Genomic DNA, 24,958 nt, shown 5'->3' with positions numbered 1-24,958 from the left:
ACCCAGGAATCGAACCAAATAGCACTTAAATTTATGTAACATTACTTGATCTCCTATAGACGAAGTAGAAATTCACTTTGTTTTAGCTTTGCTAGAAACGCCCTCATCTTCTAATTATCCCTGCTGATGCATGAGTAGACAAAGCAGGAGATAATACACTGACAACTTGCAGACCAATGTGTGAATATCTATTATCACAACTCCTAGTGTTTAGACCAGATGTTAGTGAAATCGATGCATTTTTCCAAGTGTGAAGTGGCCACCGTTTTTTAACAGAAAAGGCTTATCTTCTAAAAAGTAGAAGGCTGTTCAAAGAGAAAGGTATCTGGACTAAAATTAATTATACCAGAGATGCATAATAAAATACCTCCAAATAGCCAACAACAGCCAAAAAACTCCTTGTGATATATGTGAGTGAAATTTATCTTCCCGAAAACTTTTTCTGAGGAAGATGAGAGCTAAATTTCCAGCCCTAGCAGTGCATTTCAGTTATCCTTGCAAGCTGAAGAATTACTGGACTTATCTCTAGGATGTGAGTCAAATGAATCAGGTTCCTCAGTGACTGATTTCAATTTAATTTTCTACTAGAAGCAAACAGTCCTGAGGTTCTGATCACTCTTTTTAGTGATGTCTGGTGTCCCTGCATTATGGATGCATATAGATGCTTATCAGTAATGATATTGTTCTAAACAAATACATACTAATGCAGTGAACCACTGAGGATGACACGATTTATATAGAATATCAAAATCTGCATCAAAGTTCACTTGGACAGTAAAGATTCATGGCTGCAAAATAAAAACTATGGATAATAAATTTATAACTTAAGAAAGTTTTCTTATAATGCTGTGAGGGGGGAAAGTATTTCAAACATTTCAAAAATGAGTATGCTGGTGTTCTGAAATAAGGGGATAAATCAGAAATCTTTTATTTATTCATAAAACAAAGAGCTTTATTATTGTGCATTGCCTGTGACCTTAACCTCGCATAAACCGAACATAATGCCCCCGCTGCCACCTCTGAAATCAGCCTTTTCTTCTGTCAGAGAGAAAGGCTGTTGCCAAATTACCCTGATTGTCCTGAATAGTCGACAAATAATCATGGGAATGCTTTGAACTCATGGAACACCTTTCATCCACAAAGCTCAAAACACTTCAAAAAGAATGTCACATATTCACATAATCACCCAAACCCCTCTTGCTGGGGGTGGGGATGGGGTTAAGTGTAGTAGTGTGATGTGTTCCACTTTGTTCAGGAAAAGAAATTAAAAGTTATAAAATGAAAATATTCTCAGGTAAGAAAGTTAAAAATACAAGGATGACTCAACTGGATTGAAAGCTTATGAAACTGAGTGATAAGCAAGTGGTTGAAGGTGAATTTCGGAGAAATAGGCAAGTACCAGGCTAGGATGGAGGTGACATAGGAAAGGTGCCTAGAGTTGCACAAGTGCCTCATTAAATTGTGCACTGGGGTCTCCTGTTCTTGCTTCATCCCAGTGTCATCAATTTGACTAGAGCTGCAGTTCTGCCTGGTATAGCACTGTTGCACAGTCTCTGGTGTGTGGTGGTGGTGGTAAGGGGCGGTCTGACTTTAGAGGGAAAGGCAGTATGGTAGGCATTGGGCATAGAGCCTGAGATCTGTGATTTGAGCTCAGTTCAGAGTGGCTACAAAAGCAATCCTGAGCATTCTGAGATTGGATGGATTTGTCATCTCACCTCGGTAACTTGGAGAATTGAGCTCCACTGCATCAGATCCATCTGGAGACAGAGCAGGTGGATATAGCCAGCAAAGGGGAAGGGAACTTCAGTTCAGTTCAGACTCTCAGTCGTGTCCAACTCTTTGTGACCCCATGAACCGCAGCACACCAGGCCTCTTTGTCCATCACCAACTCCTGGAGTCTACCCAAACTCATATCCATTGAGCTCCTAATGCCATCCAGCCATCTCATCCTCTGTCATCTCCTTCTCCTCTCAATCTTTCCTAGCATCAGGGTCTTTTCAAATGAGTCAGCTCTGTGTATCAGGTGGCCAAAGAATTGGAGTTTCAGCTTCAACATCAGTCCTTCCAATGAACACCCAGGACTGATCTCCTTTAGGATAGACTGTTTGGATCTCCTTGCAGTCCAAGGGACTCTCAAGAGTCTTCTCCAACACCACAGTTCAAAAGCATCAATTCTTCAGCGCTCAGCTTTCTTTATAGTCCAACTGTCACATCCATACATGACTACTGGAAAAACCATAGCTTTGATTAGATGGATCTTTGTTGGTAAAGTAATGTCTCTGCTTTTTAATATGCTGTCTAGGTTGGTCATAACTCTTCTTCCAAGGAGTAAGCGTTTTTTAATTTCATGGCTGCAATCACCATCTGCAGTGAGTTTGGAGCCCCCCAAAATAAAGTCTGCCACTGTTTCCACTGTCTTCCCATCTATTTGCCATGAAGTGATGGGACCGGATGCCATGATCTTAGTTTTCTGAATGTTGAGCTATAAGCCAACTTTTTCACTCTCCTGTTTCACTTTCATCAAGAGGGCTCTTTAGTTCTTCTTCGCTTTCTGCCAAAAGGGTGGTGTCATCTGCATATCTGAGATTATTGATATTTCTCCCGGCAAGCTTGATTCCAGCTTGTGCTTCATCTAGCCCACCGTTTCTCATGATGTACTCTGCACATAAGTTAAATAAGCAGGGTGACAATATACAGCCTTGATGCACTCCTTCTTCTATTTGGAACCAGTCTGTTGGTCCATCTCCATTTCTAACTGTTGCTTCCTGACCTGCATACAGGTTTCTCAAGAGGCAGGTCAGGTGATCTGGTATTCCCATCTCTTTCAGAATTTTCCACAGTTTGTGGTGATCCACACAGTCAAAGGCTTTGACATAGTCAATAAAGCAGAAATAGATGTTTTTCTGGAACTCTCTTGCTTTTTCAATGATCCAGTGGATGTTGGCAATTTAATCTCTGGTTCCTCTGTCTTTTCTAGAACCATCTTGAACATCTGGAAGTTCATGGTTCATGTATTGCTGAAGCCCGGCTTGGAGAATTTTGAGCATTACTTTACTAGCGTGTGAGATGAGTGCAGTTGTGCGGTAGTTTGAGCATTCTCTGGCATTGCCTTTCTTTGGGATTGGAATGAAAACTGGCCTTTTCCACTCCTGTGGCCACTGCTGAGTTTTCAAATTTGCTGGCATGTTGAGTGCAGCACTTTCACAGCATCATCTATTAGGATTTGAAATAGCTCAATTGGGAGAGAACTTAGTCCCTCTTAATTTCCAGGTCATGGTTCAGAAAATGATGGTTTAAATACTGATTGTGAACAGGTCGGTCATTGTGCCCATTCATGATGATAATATTTAAATACATGATATTTAACATTTTTTGGCCTTTTTTTTTTTAACTTATGGAATTGTAGAGAGCCTTCTTTGTACCCCGTTCAGTTACCTTTTCCTTTCTAACAGAACATTATTTTCTTTTAGTTTGACCTCTCAGTCAACTTAGTTGACTTGAAGGATGCTAAATTCAAACCATTTCAGGACCTAGACAAGATCTAATCACCTGATTGGAAATATTGGTTTGGCCAAAAATTTCATTTGGGTTTTTCCATACGCTGTTATGGAAAAAGCTGAACAAACTTTTTGGCCAATCCATTATTTTTGATCCAGGCATGGGTACTAGTGTAATTTGGCCCAGTCAGTTTGAAGGGAAGGACTGTAGTTGCATAACTCTGGAAATCTCTCCTCCTCTTCACTAATGCTGGTCTCGTTGCTGCTGGCCTCCCTCCCTCAGTCAAAAGCAGACCTAGCTGAAGCTGTTAAAGGAAGACAGAGACAAGAAGATAACTTGGGGTTTTTATGACATCACTGAGTCACTAAATCAACAAAGTCAGGGTTTTCTATTTATTGTGAGATAAATTTCTTTCCTGCCTAAATCACTTGGAGTCTGAGTTTATGGTTACTTTCAGAAAACAGCTTCCAAACTGATGGAAAAGATAGTCAGTTTTTCTCTCCTTAGTGTAAATGTCTGATGTTGATTAATATTTGGTGAATCATGCCATTAGCTGGGATTTGGAATTTTCAATTTTGAAAGCATACATGTGTATCTTTATAGATAATACATGTGCACACATTTATGAATAAACATGTATATGGAAATAGGCAATACAGTTAATATGTGTGTAAGTATGTATATGGCAATTATGTTTGTACCTTCATTTTTGTATATGTAGAGCATATGTTGTTAACCTTGTTGTTATTTAATGATTAAATGGTGTCTGACTTTTTTGTCATCCCATTGTAGACTGCCAGGCAAGTCTGTCCCTGGTATTTCCCAGGCAAAAATACTGGAGTGGGTTGCCATTTCCTTCTCCAGGGAATCTTCCTGGTCCAGGGATCGAACATGACTCTCTTACATTGGCAGGCAGATTCTTTACCTACCATTCTTTAGCTACCGTGGAAGCCTGTACTAATCATGTTTTATATTAAAATACTTCTATTTCTAGTTTTTTTTTTTTTTAGAGTAGAAGCTACATCTCTTGTTATTTGTCCTTTAAAGCACTCACCATCTTCTGGTGAAAAATAATGCATTCTGAAGTAGAGAATCTCAATCAGGCATTTTGAAAATTTGGTTAGTTTCCAAGAGTCTGGGTTCCCTGGGAACCCAGGCAAAAGTCTAGGTTCAGACTGTATGTCAGAATACAATTATGAGAGACAGAATAAATTATAAATTTTGAGATTAAGTCTAGGTGATGTATGTGGAAAAGATACAGACCAAAAATAAAAGGAAGACGTGCAGTGTGCTCAGGAGTCAATGAAGTTTTTAGTGAATTTTTCACTGTGCTTCAGTCCCCTTGTCTGAATTGTGTGCTGCTGTGGGTTGGCTCTGGTTGTCCCACCTTCCTACGAAACAACACTGCCTGCTCCTCCGAAAGGAACATCCACAAGAAAGGGGATTTTTAAGGAGAAAAATAAAAATGCCTTTCAGCTTTCTCATGGGATTTGAGGCAATGAATTCATGGAAATTTATTCAGAAGATATTCTTTGATAATTTAGGGCCCAAGTTTTATAAATGATAAACAATACATTTTTTTTTGCAGCTGTTTTTTTTTAAAGTTTTTTTTTCTTCAAATTAAGTTTAAACAGATGTAGCTTAAGTAAAAACTGTGACCAAGAAACTCTTTTACAAAAATTTAATGTTGCTGCAGTTCATGGTACCCCAAACTTGGGAGTTCCAAAGTTTGATATGAAGACTATACTAAGACAGAGTTACATTTCAGCCCAGTGGATCCTAAAAAGTAAGGACTTAGTCATCTAGGCAGTCCCAAATGAGGACTCTGAAGGGGAGCAGAGCTTAACAACATCCACACAACAGATGAGTTTGTTGCAAGATGGATGGGGATGATGTAATACTGGTATATAACATAGGTGAGGGCACTATGGGATACATTTTGATATTTTAGCAAGTGGTGAACGCTAAGAAACATTTTTTTTAATCCTCCTATATTAGAAGCTCAGAGACAAACTACTCCTCCACCTTCCTCACATCACCCAGTACAATGCAGTATTTTCATTTCTGCATGTGTGTGAGTGGGTGGCAGAATCAAAATCTAATATAACATTTGCCTGCAAAGCAGGTACTCACATGAAAATGTAGCTAGAGGAGAGGTCTAAACACCACTTGTACAAGAGGCCATATAGGTTTGCTCTCACACTCAGGACCCATTGCTTTACCAGCTGACTAGTTTATATTTTAAGAAAGAAAGAAAATTGAGTTTAGTGTTATACAAATAAATTGGGCATTTGGAATAAATTGTCATTCCACAAAATTCATGATTAGCACATCCATCTTGCTTTTTTCTAAATACTAAATATTGAACCAAATTGTCTCTATGTAACTGTAACTTTTAATTTAGCAAGCCCAGCATAAAATTCATGTCGGGTGGTGATCATTAGTACTTAGGGCTTTTTAGAATTAATTAAATTTCTAGTTGATATTTATCACTGCTACTGTATCAGAGTTTTGTGCCAATTAGCTCACCATTTATCTTTGCCACCCCTTGAACAGGCTCCTTTGTTCATGCAATTCACCAGGCAAGAATACGGGTGTGGGTTGCCATTCCCTTCTTCAGGGGATCTTCTTGACACAGGGACCGAACCTGGGTCTCCTGCTTTGTAGGCAGATTCTTTACCATCTGAGCCACCAGGGAAGCCCTATTTGTTATCAGTGAGAAAAAAGTGTGTTTAACTGTTTGGTGTTATGATAAGATGTGCTTATCATTTTGTAACTGAAGGTAGAAACAGCACTAGTTTCGGGGTCAGAAAGCTTTGGAATATTAGGGCAATTTTCAGGTCTTTTCTAATCTGTAGAAAAGGATTGAAGATCCTCACTTTATATAACAAGTTTGAGAGTAATGAGGCAATGTTTTTAAAAATAATTTTAAAAAGCGCAATGTCCTATACTATTGTGAGGTTTGGTTATTTTAAATATTTGGGAACTAGCATGGTATTTCACCTCAGATGCTTTCAACTGCAAGTAATAGAAACCCCGATTCCAAGTGGTTTTGGGATAAGGAGATTTGTCATCTTAATTAACAAGAAGTCCAGGAGCATGGAAGCTACACGGCTGGCCAACTCAGTGGTTCAATGGCATGATCATGGATTCTGGCTCTTTCCTTTTATAAAATCTTCCCACCTCTAGCGTGCCAGCTAGCTCGCCTCATGGTCAAATATCTTTCCAGGAGTCTGATGCTGTCTTATTCTGCAATGTCTACTAGAACGAGATACCACAAATGGCAATTTAACAGAACAAAATTTCTTTCCCATAGTTCCAAAGGCTGGGAAGTCCAAGGTTAAGATGCCAACAGATTGTGTCTGATGAGAGCCCTCTTGTGGGTTGCAGACTATCCTTACATGGTGGTAGAAGCAGGGGAATCTCTTTCAGCTTCCCTTATGAAGATCCTAATCCCCCTGGTGAGAACTCTGCCCTCATGGTCTTATCGCCTCCCAAAAGGCCTGCTTCCAAACACAATCACATGCAAATATAAACTCAACATATGAGTTTTGGGGGAGGACAGCAAACCTTCGGTCCATAGTAGATGCCTGATACAGCAGTGTCCTCATGTCTCTTTTTAAGGCCTAAAAAGCTATTCCCTAAAATCTTCATCTCATCCTCCAGTAGAATTCTTTTTATGTATTTCCCTTTTTGCAAACCATTGGCCAGAAGCACTGGAGGGAATGATTGGCTTTGACTAACTTGTCCTCATCCCCTGTCTGGCACAGACTGGGCATAGGGGTCAAACTTGCTTCTGTCTAACATTATCGAGAAGGGGGCAAGACAGGGATCCTGACTCTTATGTGGTGGCACTCAGCAGTTTCTGTTAAAAATGGCCTCAGAAATGAGTAGTTCTAATATATGTTATACTTTAAGCAAAGCAAAACCCCACCTAAAATGGTTTAACCAACAAAAGAATTTTATTGGCTCAATAATTGAAAAATCAGGTGTCGACTGTTATCAGGCATATTTATATGCAGAAGCTCAGGATGTCATCATGGTTTCAGCCTCATCTCTCTATGAGTCTGTGAACTTTCCTCAGTTTTGAAGGTCAGCGTCATCTTTGTCTTCAGGCTTTCTTCATAGCAGTGTTTTTCAGTTGTATATTTTAACACCACACCATCTAGAAGAAGAGAGGACTTCCTTGCCTTTTGGTCACCATGGAACAGAGAGGGAGTTAAGATACTGGAAACTCTAATAATAAAGTCTCCTCATGTTTCATTGACTCTAATTAGGATTTGGATTCACTTTTTGACCAAAAGTTGTGATGAGGGAATGGAATGTGGTGATTGGTTTAAGTCATCAAACATCCACCCCTCGAGTGCAGGCGGAATCTGCCACATCTTAACCTCAGGATGGTTAGAAGTTAGACACTGGATGCTGTGGAAGATGGCATTGGATGGCTCCTGAATGGAAATGGATGATGTGAAGGCAGCCGTCAAATATTCAATATGTAGTTAAGTTACAGGGAGGACTCTTGGGACATAGTGGTTGAAATGGCCTGTCTGTTGATTACTGACAGTACCTGAATGCAAGACTTTTAACTTCCAAGATGCTCCTTCGAGTAAATCACAATTTCTCCTTTTACTCTTCAGTATTATCTCTTCTTATAGTTTATTTATTTATTACAGTTTTTGTTAACATTTCTTTGGCAGTTACTTCCAACATTTGAATATTGCATATATTTTCCTAAAGCTGAGTTTAACCGTAAATTGAGTTTTTGAGGTTTCAGCATTATTTCAAATTACCTCATGCAGAATGTGCTTTGTGGCATTCACATGATTTGTTGTATTTTAGGAAATGTAGTAAATTTAAGTCCTTAATAGGCTGGGAGAGATTGATTGTTTAACTCTTCCTATTGTAATAAACCCTTTCAAGACTCCTGAGTATTATAAAACAGAGGACATATATTTTACTATCTTATATTTATAAGCACCTTTATGAATGAAGCTAAAGTTAATAGTTTTGAATTAATCCTTTGTATATTAGTTTGTGAAAATATCATAATTTACAATCTGTTTGACATTTATTCTACATTGTAGCTATGAGGTATATTCTATCACTTGACAGCTTGATTCCCAGAGGAAGACATTACGTGTGAAAGAAATCTCAATTTCTTCCTTTAGTCTTAACTATTTGCTTAGAAAAACGTGTACATAGCCAACTAGGATTTGGTTCAGATCACCAGTTATGTCATTTGAAATTAATTTTTTTAATTAACTGAACAGTGTGTTGTTTCTCATAGTAACAAGACAAGGGTGATTTTATTATTTAATAGCATTGAGAAATAACAGCTGCATTTTGGACTTAGGATACTTGGAACACACTTGATGTAGTGAAAAGACTGTGCATCTTTGTCAGGGGAACCTGGATTTTGGTTGGGGTTTGAATCAACATAAACTGAGGTCATAGGCAAGACGCTCATGTATCAAACTAGATAATGGTAAGGGATTACTAGTTGCCAAATGCTTTGAATAGCATAATTTTTAAAAAATAAATAAGATCTTTTAAAAACTTTTTATTTTATATTGAAGCATAGTTGGTTAACAATGTTGTGTTAGTTTTAGGTATACAGCAAAGTGATTCAGTTATATGTATGCATGTATCTATTTTTTCACAAATTCTTTTCACATTTAGGTGTTACAGAATATTGAACAGAGTTCCCTGGGCTATACAGTAAGTCCTTGTTGGTTATCTATTTTAAATATAGCAGTGTGTACATGACATGACATTCCCAAACTTTCTAACTGTCCTTTCCTCACACTCTTCCCCCAGGAACCAAAAAAATCTTATATGGATGCCATTGCATAAACAGATAAAATCAGAATATTCCGATTGAATCAGTTGAAGGCTAAAAGCTAAGCCAGCATGGTTTCACTCTCTGCCTGTTTCCTCTGCCACTGAAGAACTTTAGCAAAACTCCAGAACTCGAAAGAAGGTATTTTGTAAAACAATGAAATAGATGAATGAGTTATTTAAAAAATAGTCATTGGGCTGCTACTTGCTGGGAGCAAAAAAATAGTGGGAAAATAGGCCAAAGCAAAGTCACTGATTTCCTAAAGTTTATATTCTAGTAGAGAGAAAGAGAGGAAAAGACAAGTAAATAACATAACTTTGAAGATGGGTTAATGATAAGAACATAAGTTGGGTACCATGATAGCCCTTGGCAGGTCTGTGGATATCACTACTCAGTGAGGGTGAACATGAAGGTGTTCCTGAGGAGGTGACTTTTGAAGCTGGGTCTAAAAGACCTCAAGGGAGGAGAAAGGTTGGGTTATTTCAGGAAGAAAAAAAGACCAGTATGAATGAGCAGGGAGCTAGTGGAGCTAAACTTTGCAGTAAAATACTCAGGGACTAGATTTGCTGTAGGCTTTATGCCGTGTTCAAGTTTGGACTCTGCCATAAAAACAAATGAGAAGGCACTTGAGCGTTTCAAGCAGAGAATTATAAGATTCTATCTGCATGAAATGGTTCTGTTAGCTGTTGATGAAGAACAGAAACAGAGAGGGTTTTCCAAGGTTCCAATCAGGTAACAGAAATGACAGGATAGATGCAAAGAAGTAGGAAAGCTCGATACATTTTTTGGATAAATTAACCAAGGCTTGCTCATGGAGTAAATACATTAGATGAGGGAAAAGGAGGAATCAAGGATGAAGCCTAGTTTTATATTGGAGCTCCTGGCTTTTATTGAACTAACTGAGGTTGAGGAAGAAAAAGACTGGGGTGGTAGGGAGGTTTGTTTTAGACATGCAAGTGGAGATGTCAAGTAGGCAATTTGATATTAATATATAAATCAGGGGAAAGGTCAGAGTGATATAAATTTGAGAGTCATTGACATACAGATGATATTTAAGAGAATGGAATGGGTTGAGATCACCTAGGGAGAGAGTAGAGATGGAGAAGATAGGAGGGCAAAAAAGCTGAGACCAAGACACTCCAACTTTCAGACCTTTCCAGGCAACTCTCAGGTCTCTCTTAGTTCTGGAAGTCCTAATCATACTGAAAAAATATAGCATCTTCTTTACTGTAAGGCTCTTTTCACCTGAAACTTGTGGTTAATGGTCTCAAACTTTCTTCTCTGTCCTTCAGTTCTTTCTGTCTTCCCTCTTTTTTCTTTTAATATTTATTTGGCTGCACTGGGTCTTAGTTGCAGCATTCAGGATCTTCAATCTTAGTTGTTCCCTGTGGGATCTAGTTCCCTGACCAGGGAGGGATCGAACCCTGGCCCCTTCCACTGAGAGTTCAGAATCTTAGCCATTGAACTGTCAAGGATGTTCCCAGTCCTCCTTAATTGGGAATGTGTGAAAGGTGCTGCTTAGCATGACCCCACAGATCTATTTGTCATGCACACTGTGATTGTTAGATAGTGTTTCCTCTGGTTAGGATCATGTGGGCAGGTGGTACTTAGTTATGGAACAAAATAGTTTCCAGCTGCCAGATGTTAGGAGTTTCTAAGACTGTTGGACTTGCAGCCCATGGAGAACTTGCCATCATCCAGGACTCAGCTTGCATACTGGCTGAGCTTGAATGGCAGCCTAAGCCTTCATATCATACATGTTTGGGTTTTGAAGTAAGAAAGGATAGTCACTTCTGAAGTGTCGGTCCTAGAAAGGTGCCTCTATTTCTTGTGCCAGTTGAGAGGTCCAGAGGTAAGTATTTTATCTTCCATTAGGGAAGTTGGCAGTCCACTGGGCAAAAATGAATTTTTACCTCTGAATGCCACATGTGAGGGCTGACCTATAGCCTATGGATATGGTTATTATTTAGTCATTAAGTCGTGTCTGACTCTTTGTGACCCTATGGGCTGTAGTCTTCCAGGCTCCTCTGTCCATTGGAATTTTCCAGGCAAGAATACTGGAGTGGGTTGCCATTCCATTTTTCCAGGGGATCTTCCTGATCCAGGGATCGAACCCGGGTTTCCTGCATTGCAGGCAGATTCTTTACCATTTGAACTACTTGGCAATTTGTTGTCTAGGAGACATTGTATTCTCTAATGATTCCTACTCTTGGCTTTCTGTCTAGTTCAGGTAAAAGCAATATCCTCAGCATAAAACATAGAAATCACCTAATGCTGAAACTTGCAAAATCTAAAGATTGTAAATGTCGTAACAGTTCTCAAAATGTTAAAACTAGAACTGAATTTGGAGCATGTCTAACCTGCCATTTTATAGATAGCACATATATTCAACACCCTCTACCCATCTCCAATGGGAAATCTAAAGGCATTTCAAAATTAAAGTTAACAAGATTGAAACTGGATCTTTGATTACTATCACTTTCCCCAATAATCTGTTCCATCTTCAGAGTTCTCTGTCTTAATAAATGGCACCACTATTCAGTGAACTCCTAATGCTGAAAACATAGAAGCTATTTTTTTGTTTCTTCTCTTTTCCTTACACAGCATATTCAGTCAATTCAACTCAAATCTGAGGTTTCTACCTTTAAGATATCTCCAAATGTGGTAATATCTTGTCTCTTACATGGCTTTCACTCACATCTACCATTTTATTTCCCCTTTACTAGTGATCTATTGTGTACTGTCTTGGCTAATTATTACTCCAGTAATGCTATGCAACATACCATTCTCAAAATGAAGTGTATTAAGACAGCAAACGTTTTTCCTCATGACTCCAGGTTGTTAGGTCAGCATTTAGGACCTGGCATCTCTAGTAGATAATTGACAGTAATGCTGCCTGTTGGTTTCACTTTGTGCCAATCCCCTGGATTTTTATACCTCACTACTTCTTGGATCTGCATTTGGTTTGGATTTGATATTTCCCGATTCCTGGGCCATGGAGACTAGTTCAGGGATGACTGTACATACCATATAATGAATGTTACGCCTGCTGGGTGATGAAGTGGAAGAAGGGTTTCCTTCTAGACGGTGAGGGCAGTATGGTATGTGCCTGGAAGTTGTGTTTGTTTAGCTGATGCCTGAGGGGTGAGCCCGGAGCTGCTGGATGACCCTTTAGGAGTCTGAGGATGAAACTGACACTGGAAAGCAGAAGGGAGAACAGAGAAAGCCGTTTCCTGGTGAAACAGTTCAAAGCTTGCCTGAAACCAGCATTGCTTCTGGAGTCTGCGGTAACAGGAGCCATACATTTATTTATAAAGGTCAGTTTGCATCGGGTTTTCTCTCCCTTGAAACTGACAAAGTTCTGACTGCTAGAAGATCTTAGATCATAGCACCATTTGCATAGGAGGGAAGGCCCTCACTGCCCTGCAGATAAAAGTGGCTTCAGAATAGAAGGGAAGCAAATTGTTCATTAAGTGCCTGGTGCTCTGAGGAACGTTGCATATATCACCTCATTTACTCGTCAGACAGTCCTCAGATGTAAGAATTATGCTGCCTAGATTTAAGGCAGTGGAAGTTAAGGTTCAGGAACACTGGGGGATTTCCTAAACTTGAATCTCTCATTTGGCTTTTGTCTTGTGTGAGCTGACAGAGAAAGTTACATGTGGGAACGGTGATGCAATTCATAATGCTGGCATTGATAGCCTTTGACTAATCAGGTCTCATGTTGTGCTCATTTTTGTCCCCATATTTCCCATTGATTTCTCACTTTAACACGTCTGAACTTCACTTTATCTGCTGCCATATTATTATGGGTGCTTATAACTGTTCTGACAGGAATGCAGTCACACTGCTCGATCCATAATGTCCAAGCATAAAAGTATCCACTTTCTGGATGGAGATGGAGGGAGAAGCATATATTTAACAGCTCAAATCAATAAGACATTTGCCCAAAGGAGCAGATTGATTTTATTTACACCTGCGGCAGTGGGCTCTCTGCATCTCTCCTCCTTGGAGCTCATACTGTTCATGGCATTGACAGTGACAAGACTGCCAGAGATCAATGAGAATGGAAACCACATTTAAGCGATGGTCGGCTGCAGCTGGAGATCTAGCTGCCTGTAATCGACTTAAAGGCAGAACAGTTGAATTTTCGCCGAGTGCGCGACTCTACTTTCCTTAAAAAGCATTTCTTGCCAAGTAGAAGTTTTTGTGTTCACCATGATTTTCTGGAAAGAGGCCTTTAAAGAAGGCATTCTCCAAAGGTAGCTGAGACGGTAGTTGACTTCCTCTTTGGAAGTTTAACACTTAACTGCATCAGGCTCAGTTGTTTTATGATTCTGAATGGTAAGTTCAAGTTCAAAGTCTTGACTCTTTAAATGACCTTGACAAGTCATTTCTCTCCTTGAGAGCTAAGTGTGCTTTCAGACTTTGGGTGGTCAAATCAATATGTAGGTTCTTTAAAATTAAAAAAATAGTCTTGGCCTTTCCTGTCTTCAGCAATTGACAAATCATAACCCCCAAGCTCAATGGTTGGTTTTTCTCTTCCCCTATGTTAATCTTTCAAACTTTATAATTCTCTCCTTAGCAACTGCTTTCTCTTAACAGTTTGTTCCACATTCAGTAAATGTAGCCCCTCGAAAATCCTAGATTGCCATGTGACTGTCCCCAAGTCTATTTTTGCTAGGGCTTCCCTAGTCATCCCTGAGTGGTTCTTAGGCCATAAATGGCAAACAGACTCTGTGTCATATGCCAACTGTGAATATGCAAGAGTGGCTGCCTGGAGCCCTGGGTTGAGGCTTGGAGGCCAGGCTGTATCTGGGTCCAGTTGGAGGGAATTCTGTGATTGGGCATCAAAGTCTTCCTTGGCTTTCACACAGCAGGAGTGATGGCATCACCCTTTCCAAGTGTCTGAAATGAAGTATCTATGGCTGCATATATGTATTTGTGGGTTAGGCAAGGGCTCAGGAAGGAACAAAGCAGTACTTTTCATCCTGACTCAGGCAGTTGTTTACTTCAAAGTGGCAGCTGTCACACTGGCCAGGTGGCTGTGGAGATGTTCCGAAGGCCATGGAACTGGAGAGTATCTTTCTGGATCTAGACAGACCTCAAGCTGAGGTGACCTTAGGAGGACAGCCCAGACTGAGAGCTGGGACAGGACTTCACAGAATGTGCATGCTGAAGACTCCACTGGTGTCTGAACTTCAGCCTCTGTAGTCAGTTTCACTTAGGTGAAAGTAACCTGTCTGCTTGTCCTCGGAGATTTAAATGCAATCTGAGCTATGCCGGATAAGGTCCTTTTTACATGGACCTTACCATGTCAAATAATCATAATCTTTAGCTAAATTTAGCAAAATTCATTAGCCCAGATTATAAACTATTGATCCTTCTTTAACCATAGCAATTGGTTTTACTAGGGATATTTTTTGAATGCTACCTCAGTTTGAATATTTGAAGCACCACTTATCAGATCAGCTCTTGTTAAGCTTCCATTTATGGCACCTAATATAATAGATCACAGTCCTAGAATAATTTGACTATGCCAAATTAGGCCTATTTATTAGCAATTGAGCAATCATATTCATATTTCATAGAATATTCTGTCATCGCTTGTCCATATCCATTACTTTTTATGTGAATTTCAGTAACATATACCAAATTGTTCAGTATTACATCATATTAACCTTCTATTTTTATTTCAGTATTTTCAGTTGTCCCTATTGAGAGAGTGATGGAGCTTCAGTTTCATGTGCTTCTTTATACTCTTCCAACATTTAGCATAGTGCCAGATAGAGCAAAACATGTTAGGACGTGTAAAATATAATATTCTCATTTTAGTGAAATAATGACTTCTTTTGCTAGTCTACAAGAAGAGACTAATTAATAGATCCAGTAAAAGCGACTTCAGCATCTGCACCGTTATATTTGAAAGAAACTACAGATCTGGTGTGTGAATTAATCCATTGCCTCCTTGTTCCACTGAAACTTTATGATTGATGTGGACTTGGATTTTTCTTTTTTTTTTTTCATAGATGGTTAAGTCAGCCAGAGGAGGAACTTACAAGTTAATGAAGAACTTGGTAGAAAGGATGAACCTATTAACTACAACTTCATATAATAATTTTTTCTTTTTTGTATATTTAATCCTTTTTCATATATTTAAACCACTTTAACTGAAGATATTTTTTATATCATAAAATATATTTTGGGAATGTATAATACAGGTTGCCTTGAAAAAAAAGTTTTATCATGTAGGAATTATATGAAGGTCCCCATTTGTCTAAAAAGTTCTACTCATGAAATTTATGGAAGTACCTACTCATTTTAGAGGTCATATTTGTGCTACAAGTATACTGTAGCCTTCATATGAGTAAAATCTGTGATGTATATAATAACTTATTTTAGAGAAATGAAGAAGCAAAAGCTTATCTTGCGCAACATTCCAGAATGTTCATGTAACATTGAAGAAATTGCTGTGTGCAGTCCCACAATCTGAAAGGCAAGTGTTGTTATTACTGCTCCACACCCAACCTCCCTCTTCTCAATTTGATGTTGTATGGGAAGAGAGATAATTTTCTTTATGGTTTGAATTAGGCAAACGATTTGTAATGCATTGCATCTGGCCCTCTCAATAAAAATGGACCAAAAAATATTTTGCATTCCATTGTAAATTAAACTACAAATTCTGTTATTCCAGATGTTTGTCTCCTGACTGGGGATTATTTTCTGGGAAAGAATATTAATTTCTGAATGTCAGTCTGGAGGTTCTCAGTCTTGTCAGTGATGGTGTCTTATTTCCCTTACATTCAGAGTAAAAAGAGAGTCCCAAAAGCAGGTTAAATGGCCATAAGGAAAAGACCAGAATTGACTGATTGAGGTGTCTAAACTTTTTACAGCAGGGATTCATTACTTTGATTATAAAAGCCTTTTTATTCTTAGTGAGTCTTCTATTAAAACACAAATACTCAGGGAGAGTTAGAATTTAAAAGCACAAACTAATAGTGAGAAGTGGGAGGTGGATTATTCAATACTTGATTACACTCCCAAGGAGAGTGGGCCATGGGAAGGGGATGTAGGCTATGGGAGAGGAGGCTTGAACCTAATCAGGAATAGTCAGATAAGAGGAGAGGTTCTTAAACTTGACTGATTAGAACCACTTGGGAAAACTTAGTTGGAATAATTGGATGGAATTAGTTATGAATTCTTGTGGGCCTTGAAGAAATGTGATCATGGTTTTTAAGTAATCATTGAAAAAAAGTTTAGAATGCAGGTATGTGAGATCAAAGTATCACTTTTAATAAAACAAGATGACTGTATTACCTTAGGACAGGTAGTTATCCTTCCCTAAAGTTCACTTTTAGTTAGACAATAAGGTTTTGGCTTAGATAATGAAATAAGCAATATTTTTTCTTTTCTCTTTTGCATCTCTGACAAGCAAATATAAGATATATGTGTTCATCTTGATATGTTTTTCTTTATCACTGGTAGGTAATAATTGTCTTAGTGAATTATATATTGTGAATGGTTGTCGTATAATCATTTTGACATGAGAAAAGTTAGAATAACTAAAGACTTTTTTGCATTAAAAATTAGAAAAATTTCCCTTATGTCTGTTATATTTAGTACTATTTGGTGCTATGAAACTTAACTAGAAGGAAAATAAAGAATTGAACAATTTATGTTCTCTATTTTCATAGTAGTTTCAAACCACTATGAGAGACCAGAAAGAGTGGTGAGTTACAAGTCTTGGTTGTCTTTATGGACAGGGAATCTTCCAGTTCAGAGCTGTGATTTGCTCCACTGTGTAAAACATAGGTCTCCTGAAATAACATTCCTTTAATCATTTACTCCTACATTCTTTAACCCCACATGACCATTACTACTGGAACATAGTCACTGGGGACTGGGACCTGACTTGAAGTCAGTTTCTTAGTAGTGAACCCACTAAACATAAGGGTGCTCACTGGTATCCATTTCTCTTTTTATGGTGGTCTGAAGGCACAAGATAATTGTTTTAAGGTACTGTGGGAAGTTGACTTTCTAGCGAGCTAGTAGTTGCTAGAACACCCTGGTGGGAGATAATCTCTGATCCGATGACTCTGTCTAAGATTCTCTAAGTAAAGGAGACAAAACTCTGCAAATAGAGTGAGATTAAATGCTTATGTCACACAACTGGCTTTATGTGTTTCCAATGTAGAATGACCGATTTTTTATTTTGAGAGGAAAGAGGCTTACCATTTCCTGTATTTGTCATCTACAAATTGCTTTCAGACCCAGGAAATCATTCTTTTCTCACAAGGACAATGCAGTGTACAAAGAACATGTATGACTCTGTTCCTTCTATGAAGAGAAACAAAGCATTAGAATAGCTTAAGTGATAGATTGTAGCTCTCACTCAAGGTGTAGAGAGAATACCCCTCCTTATCGTGGCCCTTAAGACCCAACCGTGGAGCTGGGGGCCAGGAGAGGCAGGATAGAGGAAGTCTCCATCCATTTGCGATGAGCTCCTGGGAGGGAGAGTCTAGAGCCTGCCTCATGACACGTAAGTGAGGTAGCTCTGGAGAGGCCGTCTTCCAGGCCTTTCTGTAGAGTGTGGCAGCGACTGCTGTGTTCTTACTCCCAGGAGTGTGTCTAGGCACACAGCAGAGGTTGAAAGCCATATTAGTGTCATGGGGACTGCCTTGGTTAAGAGCAAGATGATCATATGGCTAAGGCAGAGAGTCGAACACTCAGTTGGGAGACAAAATGGAGGTTGGTCCAAGACTTTGTGTATGTCTGTGCACAGAAGAGCCCAGGTTAGGTCCCTTTGACCAAAACCAGACCCCTGCCCAAGCCAAGAGAAGGAAGCAGTACCACTACCCACCACTGCCCTAGATTTGAGAGGAACAAAGGACTCTGCCGGGGAAGCCTCTTCTCTTCACAAGAAGGTTTTAGAAGCCATTGCCCTCATCTACCCCTGTACCTCAGACATGCCTAGCGGTGCTGATGAGGGGGCCAAATCGAGAGCACTTGAAAAAGATGAAATAACATTCTTTTAAAGGATTAAAAAAAAAATAATGGGTCAAAATATATTTTAAATTGAATAGCTTTCCTGAACTCAATTTTCTAACTAGCCAGTAGGGGCTCAGTAAGAAAAGTAGATTGTTCATTCACAAATTAAGGGACCTATATAAATTGTGGTGTGAGTAGATTTGGGATCCCCTTAGACTTACATATACAGAGGCTTCTCTTAATATACATGGCTGTTCCTTCAAAATAACTTGTTCCCAGAACATGTATTTTAGACTTGTGTTATTTGCAGCTCAAGCCTGCAAATGTTTAGAGTTACTGTAGCTTTTATTTTACAATGTTCAAGAGTAACTGGGTAAAAAAATAAATAAAAGAACTCAGGAAAAGTGCTTACTTTATTAGTCACTTAAATGGGGAGTACTGCCATAAAGAAAAGAAGGGAAATGAAAATTTTAACCTGAGGCACTTAAGGCAAGGCTAGTTAGAGGTTGTTTACCTAGGGAATTCTATTTCCTCCACCTACATGTGAATTGTGGGGAGGGAGGGTGGAAAAAAATCTCCCACCACTACTTCTGGACTCCTGTAAGCAGTTGACATTACTAAATGTTCCCTGGTCATGAAAACTTACAAAAACCATTCTGGTACTCAGAATGATCTTTGAGTTTATATAGCATTTGATCCAGAGGAAAGGGCATCTGATAATACAACAGAACTATTTCATGAACTTCTCTGGGTCAGAAGTTTGATTACACTATTGTTTCCACTGAAGTTGTAAGTTCTGCAAATTGCCTCTTTTTTCCCACGTTTAGAAGCTTCTTATTGTTAATATGGTAAATATTTAATTGCCCACAGCTGGAAGTTTCCTTCAGTAATTGAGATTCTTTTCTGCATTTATATTGTTGATGATCCTGTGTGAGATTCTGTAACAGCCCTCATCTAACTCTTCTAGAGTGCTTGAAAAATGATCACTTTGGAGACAGGAACAAGATCATATGAGGTACTTTTTTTTTCCTTTTGGCATTGGAGCAGGTTCCCACTGTTAAAAGTAGGAATGATTAAAATATTTTAAAATCATTCTCACTTGTTTGGGAATTAAAATTCCTTTTAGATTCAAGCTTGAAGGCTTTGATCTCAGTCTGAAACTTTTTTCTTCTGCTTTTATGAAAGTGACTTCCCCCATTTTTGATTTTGAAAAGCAAAAAATGCTATCCATGTGCTGGAGACTTTCCAATTTCTGTCCCATTTGAAAAGTACATTAGCTAGTTTTCTTTCAAGACAGATTTATGAAATTACTATTACTTTATCTATTGTTATTTCACCCATTTTAAAACAAACTCCTTAAAACCATTTTCTGAATTTGCCTTTGGCTCACTTTAATGTAAAGCTTTTAGCCTCAGTGAAACCCATTGAGTTGTAAAGGACAGTCCTCTACAGAGATTTGCTCACCATCACCACATGGAATGGGTTGAAAGGCATGATTATAATTTATATTACCACACTACTCAACAAACATACATTAATTTCTTCTCCCAAAAAGAGAGATGAGGTTTCCCTCTAGAGTATGAGACCTTGACTCAGAAATTAACATATACATTTTACATTTTTACCTTTTCCACTTAAAACTTTGTGTTGGCTTCTTATCTGGATGAGGGAAAGCAATTTCAGTAAGTACTATCTAATTGTTTCATATCCACAGGATCTCTGGGGGTTTTCTTCAATATTCCACTGTGTATTTTTGTGTATGTGTATATGTGTAAAACATTCCCCCAATTCTCTCTGTCTACAAAGAACTCTTCCCTCAGGACCTGTGTGTTACTGGCTGTTCATTGTACCTGTGTCACACTTATTACATAGCTTTGTGAAATCGTGTTCATTAACTGGACAGTCTTTGCTCAGGAAGGACTTGAGAAGGATAAAACTGCAGGGAACCAAGCAAGTTGAATGTACACCTTCAACAAGTCACTGGAAGAATTTGTTGGTTTCCCTGTGTGAGATATCACCCATGTATTTTTAAATAATAATTATTGCTAATATTTATTGAGAAATTGTTGGTCTAAGTGCTTTGCATAATCATCTCACTTTGTCCTCACAATGTCCTTATGCAGTAGGTACAGCTATTCACTGTTGTGAACCAGAGGAACAGAAAATTGGAGTTACTACTTTGCCTGAGTTCCCATAGCCAGTAAGTGCCAAGGTAGTATAAATCCAGCCAATGTAACTCAAGAGCTTGAGTGCGTAAAATTCTCTGCTGTTCTTGTCTAGATAAGGGCTTCATGGTTTCAAGTGCTCAATGGTGGCGGTGTGTGTCAGCTTTCAAAACAAGCGTTACTTGAAGTAATTCCAGACTAAAGTATTAAATTGGATTTGATCTTACAGTTTTCTAATTTGCTTGTACTTTATAATTCCTTTTGATGCATCACTTTTTCCTTGTTGTTTGTTGTTTAGTTACTTCAGTTGTGTCCAGCTCTTTGTAACCCCATGAACTGTAGCCCACTTGTCCATGGAATTCTTCAGGCAGGAAAACTGGAGTGGGTTGCTAGTCCCTTCTCCAGGGGATCTTCCCAACCCAGGGACTGAACCCGAGTCTCTTGCCTTGGTAGGTGGATTCTTTACCACTGAGCCCCCAGGGGAGCCCCATTAAAAAAAAATAGAGTTCTATAAAAATGCTCACAACAATTTAAAAATGCTACATTCAACACAGTAAACAAAACATTTAAGAAGCATTTAAAAATTAAAAAAAAAATACTCAATAACTTCTAGAAACTCCCAGGTATGGAGACACATGGAATTCACAGTTTCGATGGAGCTTCTGTGACTTCTTCCATGGTTAAGATCTCTTCCTTGTCACCTTTTCCAGTTTTGTGTGTAAACTTCTCCCGGAGGATCTTGTGGTCAATTTGATGGTTATCCTTCAATTTATCTTTGATCTATGGAACTGGCGAGAATAATCTGTGCATCCTGAGGAATGGAACTCAAGGGGCTGGCTCTAGGCAGTGCAGTGGACTTTCCGGCTGTCCACTGTTCTTATTTTCACAATATGTTTTGCTTTGGTCCCTGGTTTCGGAGAGTTGTATCCATTCCTCAAGTTACCAAACACCACAATCAGTTGATTTCTACCACTTTTAGTATCATGGCTTCTCTGGCTATCTTATTAAACATATTCACTGGTATTACATATCTCATTTAGACCATAAGATCACTCCTAATATGACCTCTATTTCCCTCATTCACCTATTCATTCATTCATCCACCAAATATTTATTGAACTAACACTGGGTCCCTGGCCTTAGTTTATCCTTCATTTATTTGATAACATCTGGTTTCTCAGAACAGTTGGGGCTAAGGAACTTGGAGGGGGAAAACCCCAGGGATTGTGAGTACTCTGAGAAGAAGAGCAGGAAGAACATCACAGGAGCACTGGAGGCGGAAAGGCGGGAGCCACAGGGTGACTCTAGCAAGCAGGACCTGAACAGGAGATGGTGGGCACATGCGTCCTTATCTATTTATGTGATAAGATATAATCCTACCTTTGAAACTAACAGTTAAGTGATGAGTCTTTGCAGCTCTCTGTAGTCCAGTAACATGCCCATTAGGCGTGCTTAATTAACATTCGTTTTTAAAATGAATGAATCATGTCAGTCACACTGAGAATACATAAATAAGAAGGTAAATCAGTCAAATAAGCTGCAAAGACCTTCTGGTTGATATGCAAGAAGGAGATTCTGGTTACACTGAGTGAATCTTCTTCAGAGCCTAGTAAGCTCTGCTATGGGGCTGATGAATCCTTGGTGTAAGTTAAGCCTTCTCTTCTTGGAACAGTGTGGTGGGGAAGAACTGTTTCAGCTCAGGTTTTCTCTGTTCACTAGCTCATCTTGATGCTGGTTTATCATTTAACCCACTCCAGATAATAGAGGCTCTCACTATGTCTGAATTACTATGTTTTAGGTCTTGAGAGTGCCTTGTATATTGTTTTTGAGTATGTTTATTTTTATTTAATTTATTTCATAGCTTCATTCCCTGGGTGGCAAATTGGAAATCTGCCCAAGTATATAATATGCTTTATTCAATGGTCTAAAAATCACTTTAAAATATTTCCCTTTAAAAGACTTGAAAAATAATACAATTGGGCCAATAGAAGGAACATTAATGCATTTTTAAAAAGTATGTAATGGCTTTCAATTTATCCATGAAATGTGGTGCAAATTCTGATATCTGGGAATTGGACAGTGTATGTCAGAGCCATGTTGCAGTGCTCCATCTCCTGAGCAGTTCACACCACAGAGTGACTCGGAGAGCAGCTAGAGGTGAGTGCATCATTGGGCTCCAGAGCTTGACTTCATGGGATGATACGTGAACTGTTTGTTTCTGCCCAACCAGAGCTTGGGAAGGCAATCCTCTTCCGTCTTCAGGATGTGGGGTGGCCTGGGCAACTGTCGTGTGGATAACCAGGAGAGGAGAGAGAGGAGCCCTGTGTCATGGTTTCAGATTTGTTTAAGGGCAACATGAGAGGTAGACAGCAAACGTTTTAAAATACTGCAAAGGGTTCTCTCCAGGCATATCAAGGGCTTAGCATCAGGGGAAAGGATTGTGACAGATGCCCTCCAGATTACCTTGCTGAGTGGCTTTGTGGACTCAAGCTGCTGTTTTGTGTGGCTTCCAGCTGACCTTTCATTAAAGCCATGCCTTGGGCTGACCCCCAGGCCCTGGCCTCTGCTCTGGTGCGCTTCTCTGCATAGGCAAATGGCCAGGACCACAGACGGTTGTGTGATGAGCTGGACACCCCTGGGGTGTAAGAGGTGCCCTTCTCCTGTCTCTGCAGGCTCTGCCAGATAGGGCAATACCCTGCCTTTTGAAAGCCATTAGTGTGACCAGATGTGCCCTTGGAGAGCCTGGGCCTCTCAGAACCACTCAGAAATAACAACCAGCAACAAGGGCTCATTATGTCTCCAACGTTTAAGTGTTTTCAAATAGAAACAACTTAGGACACGGCTGAACTGTGGGAGAGTCTGCCACAGTCTCCTGCCCGTTTCTTGTCCCTGGGTTTGCTCGGCCCGCCTGAGAGCAGCATAGCATGATGGAATTTTATGATTGCATTTACTCAACCTTTGCTGTTCAAAGTTACGTGAGGGGCGTGTGGTTCATGCAGAACCAAAATTTAAGTAATGGTTGATTAGTGGAAAAATGAGCCTTGACTGTTAAGGAATCCCTCCCATGTAAATGAATCCTCGTGTTAGTAACAAAAGGGAATTTCTTATTCTGCAAAGCTAGATGCATTCGACAAGTTTTTGCTAGTCCACAGAACACACCTTCAGGGTTTTGTTGGTGGCAAGCATTTTACTCTTAAAAGCAACAGCATCTTGGTATTCAGTATTTTAGGGAAATGGCATTTATAAAGATGCTCTAGGCACTTTTGCAGGATGCCATTGGTGCTCCCTGGCCATCTCACTCAGCATCAGCATCCTCCACTCAGATGGGAATTGATTGCTGCTGAACAAATTACCACAGCGCTTTGGGACAGTCAGAGCACCAGGCCCCGGGCAATTTACAACAGGAACAGGGCTGTGCCCTTTTGCAATTCACTGTGAAAAGGAAGACCAAATGGAGAGAGACACTAAAAGTGGTGGATGAATCAACCGATCAGCATCTTCCTCTGCCAGATCCCCTCTGAATTCCTCCCCTCACCAGGTGAAGCGGCCCACTTAGAATGCTTATTCTTCCCTGATCCAGAAGGACATGACCTTTCAAGGGTCAGGGGTCAGGCTCTTGCCACCCCCTACCCCCAAGCTTTGTGCAATGTCCTAAATTTTTCTGACGGGAAAAACATCCAGAGATAGTGCAACCAGCATATAAATTTTGCTATAAATTCTGGTATGTTTTTGTTCCCAAGAGTCATGGTAAAAACAGCCAAGCTTTTCACCTTCCCCTCTTTTGAACTGACCAATAAGCAACTCTAAGCAAGTCAGGGAATCCCAAGGGCTTCCATTTTACAACTTGTTAATTGGGGGGAGTTGCATTTAGAGGCAACTTACACTAACATCCCATTCAGCTCTAAAATTATAAGCCTCAGAGGCTTTCTCTTTCTGCCTGCATAAGTCTTTCCCTTCTCTGAATTCGAACTAACTTACTTTTTGTGCTTTATAGTATAGGAGAGCAACATGGCATCACCTGGGAATTTGTGAGAAATCGAAATTCTTGGGCCCTGTACTGAATAAAACTCTGCAGTGGACCATCTCTGCTGGACCATCTCTGCTGATTCTGATACACACTGAAATTGAGAACTCCTGGTCTAGGGCTCTGATTATTTATCTACTTTTAGCATGTTTTGGGGAGGAGTGAAGCCTAATACAACTTATTTTTCCTATGGTTCAGAAAATGAATCCTGAAAAACACTGTTTATTAAGTGTGTTTGCATGATACCAAATCAACTGTTACCCTGTGATACACACCTAAATTCCAGCAGTGACTTTTGCCAAGAGCTCTGTACCACAGGGTAAGAGAAATTAAACAGTTCTTGCCTTACTCACAAACTGCTTTCTCTTTCATTCCTTCTCTCTTAATTGACCTCTTCCTTCTGCAAAAAACATTCTCTCATTTTGCCTTTTGCTTCCTATGATT

This window comes from Odocoileus virginianus, chromosome 3 (genome assembly GCF_023699985.2).
Source record: "Odocoileus virginianus isolate 20LAN1187 ecotype Illinois chromosome 3, Ovbor_1.2, whole genome shotgun sequence".
In the NCBI taxonomy this organism is placed as follows: Eukaryota; Metazoa; Chordata; class Mammalia; order Artiodactyla; family Cervidae; genus Odocoileus; species Odocoileus virginianus.
Note: the sequence above shows the minus strand (reverse complement) of the source record.